Genomic DNA, 18,731 nt, shown 5'->3' with positions numbered 1-18,731 from the left:
GAGGAAGAACGGGCGATCAGAAGAACTTTTCTTCCTACCCGTTGACATGGGGTAATCGCCCTATTTTCCTCAGCCCAGTGACTAAAGTTTACTAATATCATTTCCCAGGCTAGATGTCATCCAGCATGCCAATAAAGCCCTATTCAAAATACAAATTGGGGATTTTTTTTTTCCTTTCACGCAGACATAAACCTGGATGTATTTCATTGTCTGCTAAGAGTGAGAAACTAAATGCACAGGGCATGTGGCCAAACTTTGTCAGACTTCGTCACCAAGCTCTGAAATGAGCCTTAAGCCCTACCTACATTGCCTTCTTCCAACCCTCCTTGGGCCTCCTCTACAGTTTTGTCTTCTTCTACACAGTGACCTTCTTCTCCTCTTTTTCCCCTCGGCCTCTCCCACGTCTGAGCCCGGAAAGGACTGATAAGGCGGTTCCACGGACAGACTGTGGACTGTAAGCTCGTGAGGGGCAGGGCACGTGCCTGTTAATTCTGTTGTACCGTTCTCTCCCATGCGCTTACTACAGTGCTCTGCGCATAGTAAGCGCTCAATAAATACCACCGATTGATCAACTGACTGATGGAAGCCCAGCCCAAGGACTTCCCCCGATGGTATTCTCTGAGGCGAGTGGGTCTCCTTTCCCCTTCCCTCGAGTTGAATGAAAAGAAGGGCCCCATTTTAACTCCCATCTTTTGCCGCTTTTCCCCAGTGGCCCTATGGGTTTTAACGCTCTCGCACTTGGAGGGAGCGCTCAGTTTTGCGAGGTATGTGCTCTGCGCAGTGTACGTGCGCTCCGTGTCTTGGGCGCGCCCGGGCCCATTAGGCAGTTACGGCAGACAGCTCCAGTGTTTTCTGTTGGTTACCCCTCCAATTGATAGCGTGACCTCAAAACAAGACTCAAACACAAGCAGGAAGTACAAGGGAGACGATGAGCTCAAGGTACAGCCATTACGTGGCTCTTTGAGTCGAATCAAGTGGCCCAGAGAGTGAAACAGAGTGCTTCTGTCGGGCAGTTCGATAAGATGCACTGAAGTCTCGGGACTCAGATGGGCAACAACATCAATGTCCGCACGGCTCTGGGTGAAGACAATTACGTGGCTCGATCTTAAGTCTATCTGTTGCTGAATTGTACTTCCCAAGCACTTAGTACAGTGCTCTGCACACAGTAAGCGCTCAATAAATATGATTGAACGGATGAATGAATAACCTTTTGTTACTGGGCCACGTTGACGTCAGTTTGATACATAAATCCCAAGAGCTTAGTACAGTGCTCTGCACACAGTAAGCGCTCAATAAATATGATTGAACGAATGAATGAATAACCTTTTGTTACTGGGCCACGTTGACGTCAGTTTGATACATAAATCCCAAGAGCTTAGTACAGTGCTCTGCACACAGTAAGCGCTCAATAAATATGATTGAACGAATGAATGAATAACCTTTTGTTACTGGGCCACGTTGACGTCAGTTTGATACATAAATCCCAAGAGCTTAGTACAGTGCTCTGCACACAGTAAGCGCTCAATGAATATGATTGAATGAATGAACGAACTATGCTATGTCTATCACAGTTTAAAAAAACATACTGCTTTAATCAGTTTTTTTGTGGTGGTGGTGTGTGTGTGTGTGTGTGTGTGTGTGTGTGTGTGTGTGTGTGTGTGTGTAAAATCTAATGCCTTTGACATTTCTTATGGGAAACTACATTTGGTTTAGCACTTTTGCTTAACACTGTTTTCAAGGAACCAGTGAAGAAAACTAACCCAAGTAGAGCAATACCTCTTCTACACCGTCTGCTTAGGAGCCTTTCCAAGACTGATTCCAGCTGACTAAACCTCCGACAGTGCCAGACTGGTCCCAAATTTGGCTCTTCAGAGGACTAAATGGCCAGCTAACCAGGCAGTTCACTTTTTCGGCGAACAGCAAGAGAACCGGACTCCATTTTGGGACCCAGTTTCTGAGACCCTCTGGTTCAGTGGAGATCACACAGAAGTGACATTACCCTAAATGGCCATTTTTCCAACCGCTTAGGCAAAGCCGACTTCCAAAGGCAATCAGAAATAATAATAATATTTAAGCGCTTACTATGTGCCAAACGCTGTACTCAGCATACAAGCAAATCGGGGTTGGACACAGTCCCTGTCTCACATAAAGCTCACAGTCTCAATCCCCATTTTACAGATGAGGTAACCGAGGCAGAGAAGTGAAGAAACTTGCCCAAGGTCACATGGTGGACAAGTGGCGGAGCCGAAATTAGAACCCAGAAAGGCAATCTACCACTTTGTCAGAGGTAACTAGGAAAGCAGAGTGACGGAGTAAAAGGGGGTGGGGGAGAGAAGAAGTCCAGGGTAATGTTCACATAACTGTTAGGGGGACACCAGCCACCCACATTCATTCAATCGTATTTATTGAGCACTTACTGTGTACACAGCACTGTACTAAGCACTTGGGAGAGTACAACATAACTCTGCCCACAACAACAATATTCCTTGCCCACAATGACCCACATTCCTTGCCCAGCGATTGAGCGCTGCTTAGAGAAGCAGTGTGGCTCAGTGGAAAAGAGCCCGGGCTTTGGAGTCAGAGGTCATGGGTTCAAATCCCAGCTCGGCCAATTGTCAGCTGTGTGACTTTGGGCAAGTCACTTAACTTCCCCGTGCCTCAGTTACCTCATCTGTAAAATGGGGATGAAGACTGTGAGCACCACATGGGACAACCTGATCACCTTGTATCCTCCCCAGCGCTTAGAACAGTGCTTTGCACATAGTAAGTGCTTAATAAATGCCATCATTATTATTATTATTATTACCTTCTAATTAGCTGGGCATCATAGCTCGCTTGGGAAAATACACTAAGATGGGACCAGAACCCGAGAAGAAATACTACTGCAGTGATGTTTAAATGTGCCGATTTGGAAAAGTAATGCTTGTCAAAGTGTCCAGATTCATTCAATCGCATTTACTGAGCGCTTACTGTGCGCAGAGCACTGTACTAAGCACTTGGGAGAGTACAATATACCCATCAGCAGACACATTCCCTACCCACAACCAGCTTCCAGTCTAGAGACAATGAGCTTACAGTCTAGTTCATATATTAGCAACAGATAGGGATTCATTAGTGGGAGACTAAGCTTCCTAGAGTTTATTAATAATAATAATGGTATTTGTTAAGCACTTACTATGTGCTAAGCACTGTTCTAAGTGCTGGGATAGATACAAAGTTATCAGGTTGTCCCATGTGGGGCTTACAGTCTTCACCCCCATTTTACAGATGAGGTAACTGAGGTACAGAGAAGTTAAGTGACTTGCCCAAAGTTACACAGCTGACAAGTGACAGAGCTGGGATTAGAACCCACAACCTCTGACTCCCAAGCCTGGGCTCTTTCCACTAAGCCATGCTGCTGCTTAGGTATGCTTGGAAGAAAGTAATTTACTTCCAGGTCTCAGTATTAATAATAATAATAATAATGATAATAATAATAGTGGTATTTGTTAAGGTCTTACTATGTGCCAGGCACTTTACTAAGCGCTGGGGTAGATACGTGGTAATTGGGTTGGACATAGTCCCTGTCCCACATTGGGCTCACAGTCTTCATCTCCTGAGGCACAGAAGAAGTCAAGTGACTTACCCAAGGTCACAGAGCAGACAAGTGGTGGAGCTAGAATTAGAACCCAAGCCTGTGCTCTATCCACTAGGCGTAACCTTCACATTATTAGTCGTGACATGATGCGATTTTTAAATGAACTGAGATCCTTGTCCAACATTATTTTAGACTCTGGTTTAGATTCAGCTGAGGGTGTTGAGGCACTCAAGGGTCACGGGAAAGTTCTGAGGAAGCCCTGACATTGAAGCTAGAGATGAAGATGATGGTATTCGTTAAGCGCTTACTATGTGCCAAGCACTGTTCTAGGTGCTGGGGTAGATACAAGCTGAAGGACTGCGTTAGGGGCTGCACAGTGAGTTGGCTTAACACCCACCCTACCTTTCCCATTCCCAATGCTCTCTTCTTCCAACCAGGGTTTCTGCTCCCTTCAGACTCTTCCCTCCTCTCCCACACCTCTTCCCTGTCCCTGCAAGTTTCACTTCCCTCAGGTTAGAAGATGCAGGTCTAAAGAGAAGGGAGGGAGATGGGAGATGCATGGTGGGGTTGCTGTAGGGGGAGCGGGATAACTCCCACTCTCCACCCGAAAAACTTCCTTAATGTCAACATGCAAAGGACGATTAAAATAGATATGACTGTAATCTATATTCTAAAGCATTCCTGAGGTGCTTATTTTGTGGTATTACGAGATTGCAGAAATCTTTTCTCTCCTTAGGCTTTTTTTATTATTTATATAATCTGTGTACCATCTAATTTATACAATCACCACCTAAACTGAGACAGAATTCACGGGTTCCACGGGTTAAGACCAACTGGAGTTGCTAAGAACAGTCTGAGGTTTTTCCAAGACTTATTGATCGATTTGTCTCCAAGTCTTTGCTAGTTATAAGGTCTGATTTTTCTTTTCCATTTCTCCTACAGAAGAGAAGTAAAGGAAATAAATACAGGCTCTCCCCTGCCCCAGTAAAGATCATATCAAGGGGATTTATCATAAAGCTAATAAAACCAGACGCTGTTCAAACCAACCAGATTTGGGAATCTGCACCCTCACTCTCATTTGGGATCCATTTTATTACCTCCTATAACCTCATTCCCCTTTACCCACATTTTGTAAAAAAGGGATGGATACTGTTAAACACAAGCCTGCTCCCAGCCACGCTGAATGGTACGCTCAAGGGCCCTGCGACCCACTCACCTCTCCCATATTCATTCATTCAATCGTATTTATTGAGCACTTACTGTGTGCAGGGCACTGTACTAAGTGCTTGGGAAGAACAATTCAGCAACAAAGAGACAATCCCTGCCTTCAATAGGCTCACAGCCTAGATTGGGGGGGGGTGGGGAGGGAGAGGAAACAGCACCATCTTCACCTTCCAACATGGGTAGCAGCATGGCTTAGCAGCAAGAGCACGGGTTTGGGAGTCAGAGGTCATGGGTTCTAATCCTGGCTCCGCCACTTGTCAGCTGTGTGACTTTGGCCAAGTCACTTCACTTCTCTGCGCCTCAGTTACCTCATCTGGAAAATGGGGTTTAAGACTGTGAGCCCCACGTGGGACAACCTGATTACCTTGTATCTACCCCAGAGCTTCATTCATTCATTCAATCGTATTTATTGAGCGCTTACTGTGCGCAGAGCTGTGCTAAGTGCTTGGAAAGTACAATTCAGCAAAAGATAGAGACACTCCCTACCCAACAACGGGCTCACAGTCTAGAAGGGGGAAGAACAGTGCTTAGAACAGAGCTTGGCATATAGTAAGCACTTAAATACCGTCATTATTATTATTTCAGATTCCCTATGATCACAGCTATCTTCAAGCCTCTTCCATGGCAATGTGTTGCCTTAGTGTCTAGATTAGACTTAATCTTACCTAAATTTCCCACTTGTGACCAGCAGCAATTGCATTTAAAAGAGGCCTTCACCAAAGAAGAAAGTTTCCTTTTCTGGCTAACTGACAGGTTGGTGGTGTGGGTTGGGTAGGGGAAGGAGAAGGAAGCATGATGGGACATTTCCATCATTATTAATGCTTGACAGTTAGTGATAGTTGTCCCCAATCCAGAAAGAACTAAAAAATACAATCTGAGGAAGAGATAAGTTCTTTAGGCATGGTGCATGATGCCTAGTTTTAGGAAGGCAGCATGGTGTACTCTGGGTATATTCATGACATGCAAATTTGTGAAGCGTTCCATATTTTTTTATTTGTTTTGATGTATGTCTCCCCCCTTGTAGACTGTAGGCCTGCTGTGGGCAGAGATTGTCTTTTTTTGTTACTGAATTGTACTTTCCAAGTGCTTAGTACAGTGCTTTATATCAATCAACTGTATTTATTGAGCGCTTACTGTGTGCAGAGCACTGTACTAAGCGCTTGGGAAGTACAAGTTGGCAACATATAGAGACAGTCCCTACCCAACACTGGGCTCACAGTCTAGAAGGGGGAGACAGAGAAAAAAACCAAACATATTAACAAAATAAAATAAATAGAATAGATATGTACAAGTAAAATAAATAGAGTATATGTACAAACATATATACATATATACAGGTGCTGTGGGGAAGGGAAGGAGGTAAGATGGGGATATGGAGAGGGGGACGAGGGGAGAGGAAGGAGGGGGCTCAGTCTGGGAAGGCCTCCTGGAGGAGGTGAGCTCTCAGTAGGGCCTTGAAGGGAGGAAGAGAGCTAGCTTGGCGGATGTGCAGAGGGAGGGCATTCCAGGCCAGGGGGATGATGTGGGCTGGGGGTCGACGGCGGGACAGGCGAGAACGAGGCACGGTGAGGAGATTAGCGGCAGAGGAGCGGAGGGTGCGGGCTGGGCTGTAGAAGGAGAGAAGGGAGGTGAGGTAGGAGGGGGCGAGGTGATGGACAGCCTTGAAGCCCAGGGTGAGGAGTTTCTGCCTGATGCGCAGATTGATTGGTAGCCACTGGAGATTTTTGAGGAGGGGAGTAACATGCCCAGAGCATTTCTGGACAAAGACAATCTGGGCAGCAGCATGAAGTATGGATTGAAGTGGGGAGAGACACAAGGATGGGAGATCAGAGAGAAGAATGATGCAGTAGTCCAGACAGGATAGGATGAGAGCTTGAACGAGAAGGGTAGCGGTGTGGATGGAGAGGAAAATCTTGGCAATGCTGCAGAGCTGAGACCGGCAGGTTTTGGTGACGGCTTGGATGTGAGGGGTGAACGAGAGAGTGGAGTCGAGGATGACACCAAGGTTGTGGGCTTGTGAGACGGGAAGGATGGTAGTGCCGTCAACAGTGATGGGAAAGTCAGGGAGAGGTCACCAAAGGAGTATAGATCGAGAACAGAAGGGGACCGAGAATTGAACCTTGGGGAACCCCCACAGTAAGGGGATGGGAGGGGGAGGAGGAGCCTGCAAAAGAGACTGAGAATGAACGACCGGAGAGATAAGAGGAGAACCAGGAGAGGACGGAGTCTGTGAAGCCAAGGTCGAATAGCGTGTTGAGGAGAAGGGGGTGGTCCACAGTGTCGAAGGACCACCCCCTTCTCCTCAACACGCTATCCAACCTTAGCTTCACAGACTCCGTCCTCTCCTGGTTCTCCTCTTATCTCTCCGGTCATTCATTCTCAGTCTCTTTTGCAGGCTCCTCCTCCGCCTCCCATCCCCTTACTGTGGGGGTTCCCCAAGGTTCAGTGCTTGGTCCCCTTCTGTTCTCAATCTACACTCACTCCCTTGGTGACCTCATTCGCTCCCACGGCTTCAACTATCATCTCTACGCTGATGACACCCAGTTCTACATCTCTGCCCCTGCTCTCTCCCCCACTCTCCAGGCTCGCATCTCCTCCTGCCTTCAGGACATCTCCATCTGGATGTCTGCCAGCCACCTAAAACTCAACATGTCCAAGACTGAACTCCTTGTCTTCCCTCCTAAACCCTGCCCTCTCCCTGACTCTCCCATCTCTGTTGACGGCACTACCATCCTTCCCGTCTCACAAGCCCGCAACCTTGGTGTCATCCTGGACTCCGCTGTCTCATTCACCCCTCAAATCCAAGCCGTCACCAAAACCTGCCGGTCTCAGCTCCGCAACATTGCCAAGATCCGCCCTTTCCACTCCATGCAAACCGCTACCCTACTCATTCAAGCTCTCATCCTATCTCGTCTGGACTACTGCATCAGCCTTCTCTCTGATCTCCCATCCTCGTGTCTCTCCCCACTTCAATCCATACTTCACGCTGCTGCCCGGATTGTCTTTGTCCAGAAACGCTCTGGGCATGTTACTCCCCTCCTCAAAAATCTCCAGTGGCTACCAATCAATCTGCGCATCAGGCAGAAACTCCTCACCCTCGGCTTCAAGGCTCTCCATCACCTCGCCTCCTCCTACCTCACCTTCCTTCTCTCCTTCTACAGCCCAGCCCGCACCCTCCGCTCCTCTGCCGCTAATCTCCTCACCGTGCCTCATTCTCGCCTGTCCGGCCATCAACCCCCGGCCCACGTCATCTCCCGGGCCTGGAATGCCCTCCCTCTGCCCATCTGCCAAGCTAGCTCTCTTCCTCTCTTTAAGGCCCTACTGAGAGCTCACCTCCTCCAGGAGGCCTTCCCAGACTGAACCCCTTCCTTCCTCTCCCCCTCGTCCTCCTCTCCATCCCCCCCATCTTACCTCCTTCCCTTCCCCACAGCACCTGTATATATGTTTGTACATATTTATTACTCTATTTATTTTACTTGTACATATCTATTCTATTTATTTTATTTTATTAGTATGTTTGGTTTTGTTCTCTGTCTCCCGCTTCTAGACTGTGAGCCCACTGTTGGGTAGGGACTGTCTCTATATGTTGCCAACTTGTACTTCCCAAGCGCTTAGTACAGTGCTCTGCACACAGTAAGCACTCAATAAATACGATTGATTGATTGATTGATTGGTCCACAGTGTCGAAGGCAGCTGAGAGGTCGAGGAGGATTAGGATAGAGTATGAGCCGTTGGATTTGGCAAGCAGGAGGTCATTGGTGACCTTTGAGAGGGCTGTTTCTGTGGAATGTAGGGGATGGAAGCTAGACTGAAGGGGGTCGAGGAGAGAGTTGGTGTTGAGGAATTCGAGGCAGCGTGTGTAGACAACTTGTTCAGGGAGTTTGGAAAGGAATGGTAGGAGGGAGATGGGGCGATAACTAGAAGGTGAGGTGGGGTCAAGAGAGGGTTTTTTAGGATGGGAAAGACATGGCCATGTTTGAAGGCAGAGGGGAAGGAACCAGTGGAGAGTGAGCGGTTGAAGATGCAAGTTAAGGAGGGGAGAAGGGACGGAGTGAGAGATTTCATGAGATGAGAGGGAATGGAGTCAGAAGCACAGGTGGCCGAAGTAGCACTTGAGAGGAGGGAGGAGAGCTCCTCTGAGGATACTGCTGGGAAGGATGGGAGAGTAGCAGAGAGTGTTGAGAGCCGGGGGGTTGGATAAGTGGGGGGGAGTGACTTTGGGGAGGTCGGACCTGATGGATTTAATTTTATTAATGAAGTAGGAGGCCAGATCGTTGTGGGTGAGGGAAGGAGGAGGGGGAGGAACCAGGGGCCTGAGACGGGAGTTGAATGTACGGAAGAGCTGATGGGGATGATGGGCATGGGTGTCAATAAGGGAGGAGAAATACTTTTGTCTTGCAGGAGAGGGCTGAGTTAAGGCAGGAAAGGATAAACTTGAAGTGAACGAGGTTGGCATGGTGTTTAGATTTTCGCCAGCAGCGTTAGGCAGCTTGAGCATAAGAGCGAAGGAGGTGGACAGTGGCACAGTAAGCATTCAATAAATATGACAATGAATGAATGAATTCCTCGTGAAATAAATCCGAGAAGGAATATGGCTCCCCATTCCTCAGCCCGTTTGGAAATCACCACAAATTTGTGTATCTTTTGAATTCCAAAAAGCTCACATCTTCAAAAAAAGACTGTGAGCCCCATGTGGGACAGGGACTGTGGCCAACCTGATTAACTTGTATCTATCCCAGTGCTTACCCTCTCAGGGTCGCAGCTGGAGAGTTTCCAGTACCCTACCAGTCTCGACTACGGGAGGAAGAGTCAAGCAGCGGCATTCCCATTCCATTCCGTGCTCGGGCAGTGGCTAGCGAGTGGAAGACAATCTGCTACAAGTCAAGACTCTCCTGTGCTGGGTAGCAGTGGCATGGGAGAGAGTGGAGGGCAGAGACTCGAGCTGTCTGCGATGAAGGAGGCAATGGTAAACTGCTTTTGTATTTTTACCAAGAAAACTCTACGGATACACTACTGGAACGATTGCAGATGGAGGTGGGGCGTTCTGGGAGAGATGTGTCCATGGTGTCGCTCTGGGTCGGACACAACTCGACAGCATAAGACCCCAGTGCTTAGAACAGTGCTCAGCACATAGTAAGCACTTGACAAATACCATTAAAAAAAAAGTAGTAAGAACATCACTAAGAGAATCAGTTCAATGCCTACGACAGTGCTGGGCAAAATAATAATAAAGATAATAACGACAACAATAATAACAGTATTTAAGCGCTATGTGCCAAGCACTGTACAAGGCAAACTATCAATGGTACTGATTGAGCACTTACTGCAACCAGAGCATCGTACTAAGCATTTGGGAGAGTACAATATTTTTTTTTAATGGTTTTTGTTAAGTGCTTATTATGTGCCAGGCTCTGAGTTGGTAGACACACTCCTTGCCTACCAGAAGCTTACAGAGTAGAGGGGAAGACAGTAAAATAGATTATAGATATTTATCAGCTTTATCAGCTAAGGGGATGAAGGTGGGGGTGCATAGTAAGGGCTTAAAGGGTACAGCTCCAAGAGCATAGGGGAAACAGAAGGGAGAGGGAGTAGAGAAAGTTAGGAAGGAGAAAACTAACTTGAATAGGAAGTATCAATCGAATTAAATCCAAGCGCCCAGAACAACTTCAGGAATTCCTACTTGGTTCAAGCACAGAGTTTACTCACCACCCCTCCACGCACATTCCTGAACCCTTTCCCATCCCACACTCAAGATGCCTGCTTATGCCCCAATCCCACCGAAATACGACTGAATGAATGACACCAGCAAGTTTTATCAAACGGACTTCCATTTCTCTTCTGGTTAGGGTCCACTCCACTTTTGCATGACACTGGATAATTTGAGATACAGAAAGAGCTCGTCGTTTCTTTCAGCTCCAGAAACAACACATCAACCAATAGGAAAACTCCCCCAATAGATAAAAATGAAATATTTCTGATGGTAACTGATTAGGCCATATTTGCCCTGATCTGCTACCCATTTTGTGTCAGGGCCCCTTCCTCTAATAATAATAATGATGGCATTTGTTAGGTACTTACTATGTATCAAGCACTGTTCTAAGTGCTGGGGTAGATACAAAGTAATCAGGTTGTCCCACGTGGGGCTCACAGTCTTAATCCCCATTTTCCAGATGAGGTAACTGAGGCACAGAGAAGTGAAGTGACTTACCCAAAGTCACAAAGCTGACAAGTGGCGGAGCCGGGATTAGAACCCATGACCTCTGGCTCCCAAGCCCGGGCTCTTTCCACTGAGCCACGCTGCTTCACCCCCCACCACACTTCCCTGTCATTTTCTGGGCCCCAAAGTAACAAGGAGAAAAGAAACTACTACGAGAAACTCCTACTACAACCCAGCCTGTACACTTCATTCCTCTAGTGCTAACCTTTTCACTGTACCTCGATCTCGTCTCTCTCACCACCGCTCTCTAGTCTGCATCCTCTCTCTGGCCTGGAACGCCCTCCCTCCTCATATCAGACAGATAATTGCTCATCCCCAATTCAAAACCTTATTGAAGGCACATCTCCTCCAAGAAGCCTTCCCTGACTAAGCCCTCCTTGCCTCTTCTCCCACTCCCTTCTGCACCACTCTTACTTGCTCCTTCATTCATCCTCCCTCCCATCCCCACAGCACATGGGTATATGTATGTATGCATCTGTAATTTATTTTTTATTTATTGATTGATTGATATCAATGTCTGTCTCCCCCTCAAGACTGTGGACTTGTTGTGGGCAGGAATGTGTCTTTGTTGCTATATTGTAATAATAATAATAATGGTATTTGTTAAATGCTATGTGCCAGGCACTCTACTAAGTGCTGGGATGGATACAAGTAAATTGGGTTGGACATAGTCCCTGTCCCACAGAGGGCTCACAGTCTTAATCCCCATTTTACAGATGAGGGAACTGAGGCACAGAAGTCAAGTGACTTGCCCAAGGCCACCCAGCAGACAAGTGGCAGAGGCGGAATTAGAACCCATGACCTTCTGACTCCCCGGCCCGTGCTCTATCCACTACGCCATGCTACTTTTCTCCCAAGCGCTTAGTACAGTGCTTTGCACACAGTTAAGCAAACACAATTGAATGAATGAATGAATGAATGAAACAGTGCTAATTCAGTGGAACAGCCACAGAGAATTCCCACTGCATGCATACAATTTCTACCCTGAAAGAGAAGAAACTGAGAAACAGTGTGGCGCAGTGGATAGAGCACGGGCCTGTCTCAGAAGATCATGGGTTCTAAACCCAGCTCTGCCATTTGTCTGCTGTGTGACCTTGGGCAAGTCACTTCACTTCTCTGTGCCTCCTGTGTAAAATAATAATAATAATAATAATGATGGCATTTGTTAAGCACTTACTATGTGTAAAGCACTGTTCTAGGCGTTGGGGGGATACAAGGTGATCACGTTGTCCCACGTGGGGCTCACAGTCTTCAACCCCATTTTACAGATGAGGAAACTGAGGCTCAGAGAAGTTAAGTGACTTGCCCAAGATCACACAGCGCTTAGAACAGTGCTTTGCACATAGTAAGCGCTTAATAAATGCCATTATTATTATTATTATGTGGGGGAGCTGGGATTAGAACCCATGACCTCTGGTTCCCAAGCCTAGGCTCTTGCCACTGAGCCATGCTGCTTCTCTGTGGGGATTGAGACTATGAGCCCCATGTGGGAAAGGGACTGTGTCCAGTCTGATTTGCTTGTATCCATCCCAGCGCTTTGTACAGTGTCTGGCACACAGTAACTGCTTAACAAATACCACAATTATTATCATTATTAATAAACTAGCTGCCTGCCCTACTTGACTGGAACAGTTCCCTTTACTTGTACCCTTCACGATGCCTAGAATGGCACAGGGAATACTCTACCCTGCCAACCAAGCTTCTCCTGGACAGTTTTAGGACCAAGTATGGCTATTGTACTTCTTCGAGTCATCACTAATCATCACTGGTGTAGTGGCTAGAGCACAGGCCCGGGAGTCAGAAGGTCATGGGCTCTAATCCCGGCTCCGCCACCTGTCTGCTGTGTGTGACTCTGGGCAAGTCACTTCACCTCTCTGTATATCTCAGTTACCTCATCTGTAAAATGGGGATCGAGACTGTGAGCCCCTTGTGGGACAGGGACTGCGTCCAACTCAATATGCTTTTATCCACCCCAGTGCTTAGTACAGTGCCTGGCACATAGTATGCGCTTAACAGATACCATTATTATTATTATTATTACTGACAGATGCCCCACCACTTCAGACAGGTTACACGGTGCTCCAAAGACAGGGAAGAGGAGAGGTTTGCCCAGGGTGCATATTATGAGAGAGTACGGATGGCCGCATTGGATCAACGATTTCTTTGGCAAACTTTGATTAGGCCTTTTAGGTACCTGGCTAATGAACACTTCTTTGGGAGTCTAGGGTTTGCTCTTGTAATGTTTGACGATATTTGTATAAAACAGAACCGGATCCATTATGTTCCTGCTCTGTTAGTATGAGGTGGCAGGAGTACAGCACGCCTGACTGGCTGAGGCAGGTGATGGAGAAACACTGTGGGCAACTAACTTTTTGCAAAAGTGCCAGGACTGTAGTTGCTTTTCTTGACATTCAAAAATATTGTAGCATAGGGTGGCTTAGTGGAAAGAGCACGGGCCCTTGGGAGTCAGGGGGACCTGGGTTCTAATCCCAGTTCCGCCACAAGTCTGCTGTGGGACCTTGGGCAAGTCACTCCCCTTCTCTGGGCCTCGGTCTGTAAAATGGGGATTAAGACTTTGAGCCCCATGTGGGACAGGGAGACTGTCCAATCTGGTTAACTTGTACCTATCCCAGAGCTTGGCACATATTCACATTTATTGAATGCTTACTGTGTGCAGAGAACTGTACTAAGCACCTAGGAAAGTACAACACAAAACACAGTGACATTCCCTCCCACAACAAGCTTACAGTCTAGTAAGACAAGTAAGCCATACTAATAACAACAAATTATTATTATTATTATTATTATTATTACACGAGAAAATAAAAATGATGATAATAATAGTAACTGTGTTATTTGTTAAGCACCGTACTAAGCGCTGGGGTAGATAAAGGACAATCAAATCCCACAAGGGGCTCACAGTCTAAGTAGGAGGGAGAACAGGCACTGAATCCCCATTTTGCAGATAAGGGAACTGAGGCCCAGAGAAGTGAAGTGACTTGCCCAAGGTCCCCCAGCAGACCAGTGGTGAAGCGGGATTAGGCCCGGTCCTCTGACTCTCAGGCCCGTGCTCTTTCCACTAGGCCCACGCTGCTTTCCTTTAGAGAACCTCAGTGTGGAATACTCCAAAACGTTCCTAGTTAAGATGATCGAATTATCATTGAGTGTAAATGGAGACAAAGTGCAAAAACTGTGTTTGATTTATGGCCATTAGGCTTTTAACAGTGCAATCACACTTGTGGATACAGGCACCCCCACCCCCCTCCACCAGCTCCAGATCATCCAGGTGGAGGCAAAACATGCTGAGACACCAGGCCACTTGAATAGGTTTCAGAGGTGAAACCTGTCACGAAAGTTGTAAACAACCACCAGCAACATCCCCCCTTCGCCACTCCTCCTACCATTTCAGCTTTCCAGCTTTAAACAAATGTCAGTAAACCACAGTTCCAAATAAAAAAGAATTTGTTTGGGTGTTCTAAACAGTGCTGACAGCTCCTGCATCCTACTGAATCTTTTTTCCCTGGCACATCCATTCAAATATGCCAGAGTGACAATCTGTAAACAACACGGCAGGGTAAACTAAAGGATGATCAGTTTGGGGGGCTTTTGTGATCATATTTATTGAGAACCTACGAAGAATTTCAAATACTTTTGGCTATCGCTTCTACCTCTTGGGAAACAACTATGTGAATGATAAGCATTCCCTACGAAATGAATGAGAAAAGGGAAAATGGGTCCCATCCTTCACCCAAACTGTTTGCCTTTTTTCTTTTATAGTATCAGTTAAGCGATTAATATATGCCAGGCACTCTGTACTAAGCACTGGGGCAGATACAAATTAATCAGATTGGATCCAGTCCACGTCCCACATGGGGTTCACAAGTCTTATCCCCATTTTACAGATGAGGTAACTAAGGCACAGAGAAGATATGTGACTTGCCCAAGGTCACGCAGCAAATGGCAGAGCTGCGATTAGAACTCGGGTCCTCTGACTCCCAGCCTACCGCTCTACTAGGCCATGCTGCTTCCCAAAGCTTTCATTTAAAAAAAAAAGAAAGTAAAACTTATTTTTTTCAGTATCTTGAACAAGCCATATTAAAAACACAAGTCCAAGCAATAATGAAATTTCTTCTGGGGAGGCCAAAGGAGGCCCTGGAATTTTTAATCTGATGTAAATCCAAAAGCCAGGATCCTGTTAAATATGCTTCCTCAAGACCTAAGAACTAAAGTTCTAATTTACCAATTTTTAGATTTATAAATGGGGCTGGCATTCTTTTCTTATGGTATTTGTTATATGTTAACTATGTGGTAGGCACCGCGTTCTAAGTGCTGGGATAGATTAAACAAACCAGGTTGGATGCAGTCCATGTCCCACACAGTCTTCATCCCCATTTTGCAAATGAGGTAACTCAGACACAGAGAAGTGACTTGCCCAAGGTCACACAGCAGACATGTTGCAGAGCTGGGACTACAACCCAGGTCCTAATGATGATGACAATAATAATAACAACGGTATTTGTTAAGCACTTACAATGTGTCAAGCACTGTTCTAAGCACTGGGGTAGATATGAGATAATCGGGTTGGACATGGTCGCTGTCCCACATGGGGCTCATGATCTTAACTTGTACTTCCTAAGCCCAACTTGTACTTCCCAAGCGCTTAGTACACTACTTGGCCCATAGTAAGCACTTAGACAATACCACAATTGTTATGTACAAAACGTACCATTTAGAGCTGTTCTGAGCAGTAGATGAACCCCCCCCCCCCCACCCCCACACACACACACAGGGGGTGGGTGTGGCTGGAAAAAGGCCTTTCAGTTTGGGAGGGCATTGGCTGGGGTGGGGTGGTAGCAGCAGGGAGGGGGTCATGGGAGAAGACATGAAATGTTTACTCTCTGCCAGGGCAAAATACTTCCATCACATGCAGACTTCAAAATGTACCAAAGTTAAGGTTTAATAATCACCACAGGATGGAGAAAAAATAATAACAATGATGGCCTTTAGTAAGCGCTTACTACGTGCAAAGCACTGTTCTATGCGCTGGAAAGGTTACAAGGTGATCAGGTTGTCTCCCGGGGGGCTCACGGTCTTAATCCCCATTTTACAGATGAGGGAAATGAGGCACAGAGAGGTTAAGTGACTTGCCCAAAGTCACACAGCTGACAGTTGGTGAAGCCGGGATTTGAACCCATGACCTCTGACTCCACAGCCAGTGCTCTTTCCATTGAGCCACGCTGCTTCTCTGTCTGTCAAAAGCAGTTGACAGACAAGCCTGGGAGTTTTGGACATATATTTATGCCCCCCATCTGGTTTGTAATTGCTCTAGATGGCCTAAATGACACTCCCCTCCCCCCCCTAATCTGGGCTGCCCTTTCCCCACAGCTTTGCCAAACCACATCCCTTCTCCCCTTCACAGCCCCTTTCCTCAGCTCCTCCTTGCCTCCCCATCACCCCAACTGGCCCCCTTTGCTCCTACCTCACCTCCCTTCTCTCCTCCTCCAGCCCAGCCTGCACCCTCCGCTCCTCTGCCCAACGTCCACCAAGCTAGCTCTCTTCCTCCCTTCAAGGCCCTACTGAGAGCTCACCTCCTCCAGGAGGCCTTCCCAGACTGAGCCCCCTCCTTTCTCTGCCCCTCGTCCCCCTCTCCTTCCCCCCGTCTTACCTCCTTCCCTTCCCCACAGCACTGTATATATGTATATGTTTGTACATATTTATTACTCTATTTATTTTACTTGTACATATCTATTCTATTTATTTTATGTAGTTAATACGTTTGGTTTTGTTCTCTGTCTCCCCCTTATAGACTGTGAGCCCACTGTTGGGTAGGGACTGTCTCTATATGTTGCCAACTTGTACTTCCCAAGCGCTTAGTACAGTGCTCTGCACACAGTAAGTGCTCCATAAATACAATTGACTGATACCCACCCTTCCCGCTCCACAGCCCTTGTATATATGTACATATCTATAATTCTCTTTATTTCTATTAATGCCTATTTACTTGTTCTGATGTGTATATAGACCTATTCATTCATTCAATCGTATTTATTGAGCTCTTACTGTGTGCAGAGCACTGTACTAAGCGCTTGGGAAGTACAAGTCGGCAACATAAAGAGACGGTCCCTACCCAACAACGGGCTCACAGTCTAGAAGGGGGAGACAGACAACAAAACAAAACATGTAGACAGGTGTCAAAATCATTAGAACAAATAGAATTACAGCTATAATGCACATCATTAACAAAATAAATAGAATAGCAAATATGTACAAGTAAAATAAAGGAATAAATCTGTACAAATATGTACAACTGCTGTGGGGAGGGGAAGGAGGTAGGGCGGGGGGGATGGGGAGGAGGAAAGGAAAAAGGGGGCTTAGTCTGGGAAGGCCTCCTGGAGGAGGTGAACACTCAGTAGGGCTTTGAAGGGAGGAAGAGAGCTAGCTTGACGGATGTGTGGAGGGAGGGCACTCCAGGCCAGGGGAAGGATGTGGGCCGGGGGTCGACAGCTGGACAGGTGAGAATGAGGCACAGTGAGGAGGTTATAATTCTGAGAACCTATAATTCTATTTATTTCCATTGATGTCTGTTGCCCCCTTCTAGACTATTGAGCCCGTTGTGAGCAAGGATCGTCTGTCTCTGTTGCTGAATTGTACTTTCCCAGTGCTTAGTACAGTGCTGTGCACATGGTAAGCGCTCAATAAATATGACTGACTGAATGAATAAAAAGCCACTAATTGGCGACCTTGTTAAGCACTTACTATGTCTCAAGCACTGTTCAAAGCACTGGAGTCTCCTCCAGGAAGCCCTCCCAAACTGAACCCCTCCTTTCCCTCCTTCTCCTGCCCATCGCCCCCCCGCCCAACCCCCTTCCCCTCCCCACAGCACTTGTATATATTTGTACATATTTACTATTCTATTTTATTTGTACATATTTACTATATTTTATTAATGATGCATATATAGCTATAATTCTATTTATTCTGATGGTATTGTCACCTATCCACTTGTTTTGTTTTGTTGTCTGTCTCCCCCTTCTAAACTGTGAGACCGTTGTTGGGTAGAGACTGTCTCTATATGTTGCCCATTTGTACTTCCGAAGCGCTTAGTACAGGCTCTGCACACAGTAAGCGCTCAATAAATATGACAATGAATGAATGAACGAATGAGATGATCGGGTTGGACACGGTCCCTGTCCCACATGGGGCTCACGGTCTTAATCCCCATTTTACAGATGAGGGAACTGAGGCACAGAGAAGTCAGTCAGGCCAGCCACCTCAGCACTCCTATCTATGCATGTGGCCACTCATTTACTTGGATTCTTTTTTCAGTTTCTTTCTCCTACCTCTCACATCTGTCAGTGAAGGCCTATCTCACCTCCCGGACTAGACCAGGAGATCCCTGAAGACAGGGTCTTTAACTTCTGCCTGTTTCCCCGGTGCTTAGACTCACACCCCGCACCCAGTATGGGCTCAAGGTATTTTCCATGCCCAACCACCACTGACATCATCAACAAATCCCAATGAGTTGATGACTGTTGACGGTGGCTGGGGATGGAAAATATCTATATTAATTAAGCCCTTTTCTATGAAAAATGGAACTCACGCTACCAGGATCAGTTGAGAGAAAAATATGATTTACAGAGTGAACTGACAGACGTAATCATCTGTGCTCAGGAAAACTCCCAGGAAACTGCCATGATGTCAGTTTGCCCGTTC

General features: G+C 46.6%; 1 protein-coding gene and 1 non-coding gene across 6 annotated transcripts in view; one reads left to right on the top strand and one right to left on the bottom strand.

Annotated features, from left to right (window-relative positions):
• GATAD2A (GATA zinc finger domain containing 2A) overlaps positions 1-18,731 on the bottom strand; it is a 180,552-nt gene that overhangs the window by 58,964 nt on the left and 102,857 nt on the right. The gene's annotated exons all lie outside the window — the stretch shown is intronic.
• Positions 9,546-9,683, top strand: LOC119920090. Its single transcript, XR_005447857.1, has one exon. It is a non-coding gene; the product is annotated as a small nucleolar RNA SNORA7 (small nucleolar RNA).

The sequence above is a fragment of the Tachyglossus aculeatus genome, chromosome X1 (assembly GCF_015852505.1).
Source record: "Tachyglossus aculeatus isolate mTacAcu1 chromosome X1, mTacAcu1.pri, whole genome shotgun sequence".
NCBI lineage: Eukaryota > Metazoa > Chordata > Mammalia > Monotremata > Tachyglossidae > Tachyglossus > Tachyglossus aculeatus.
Note: the sequence above shows the minus strand (reverse complement) of the source record. Positions and strands in the feature narration are given on the sequence as shown.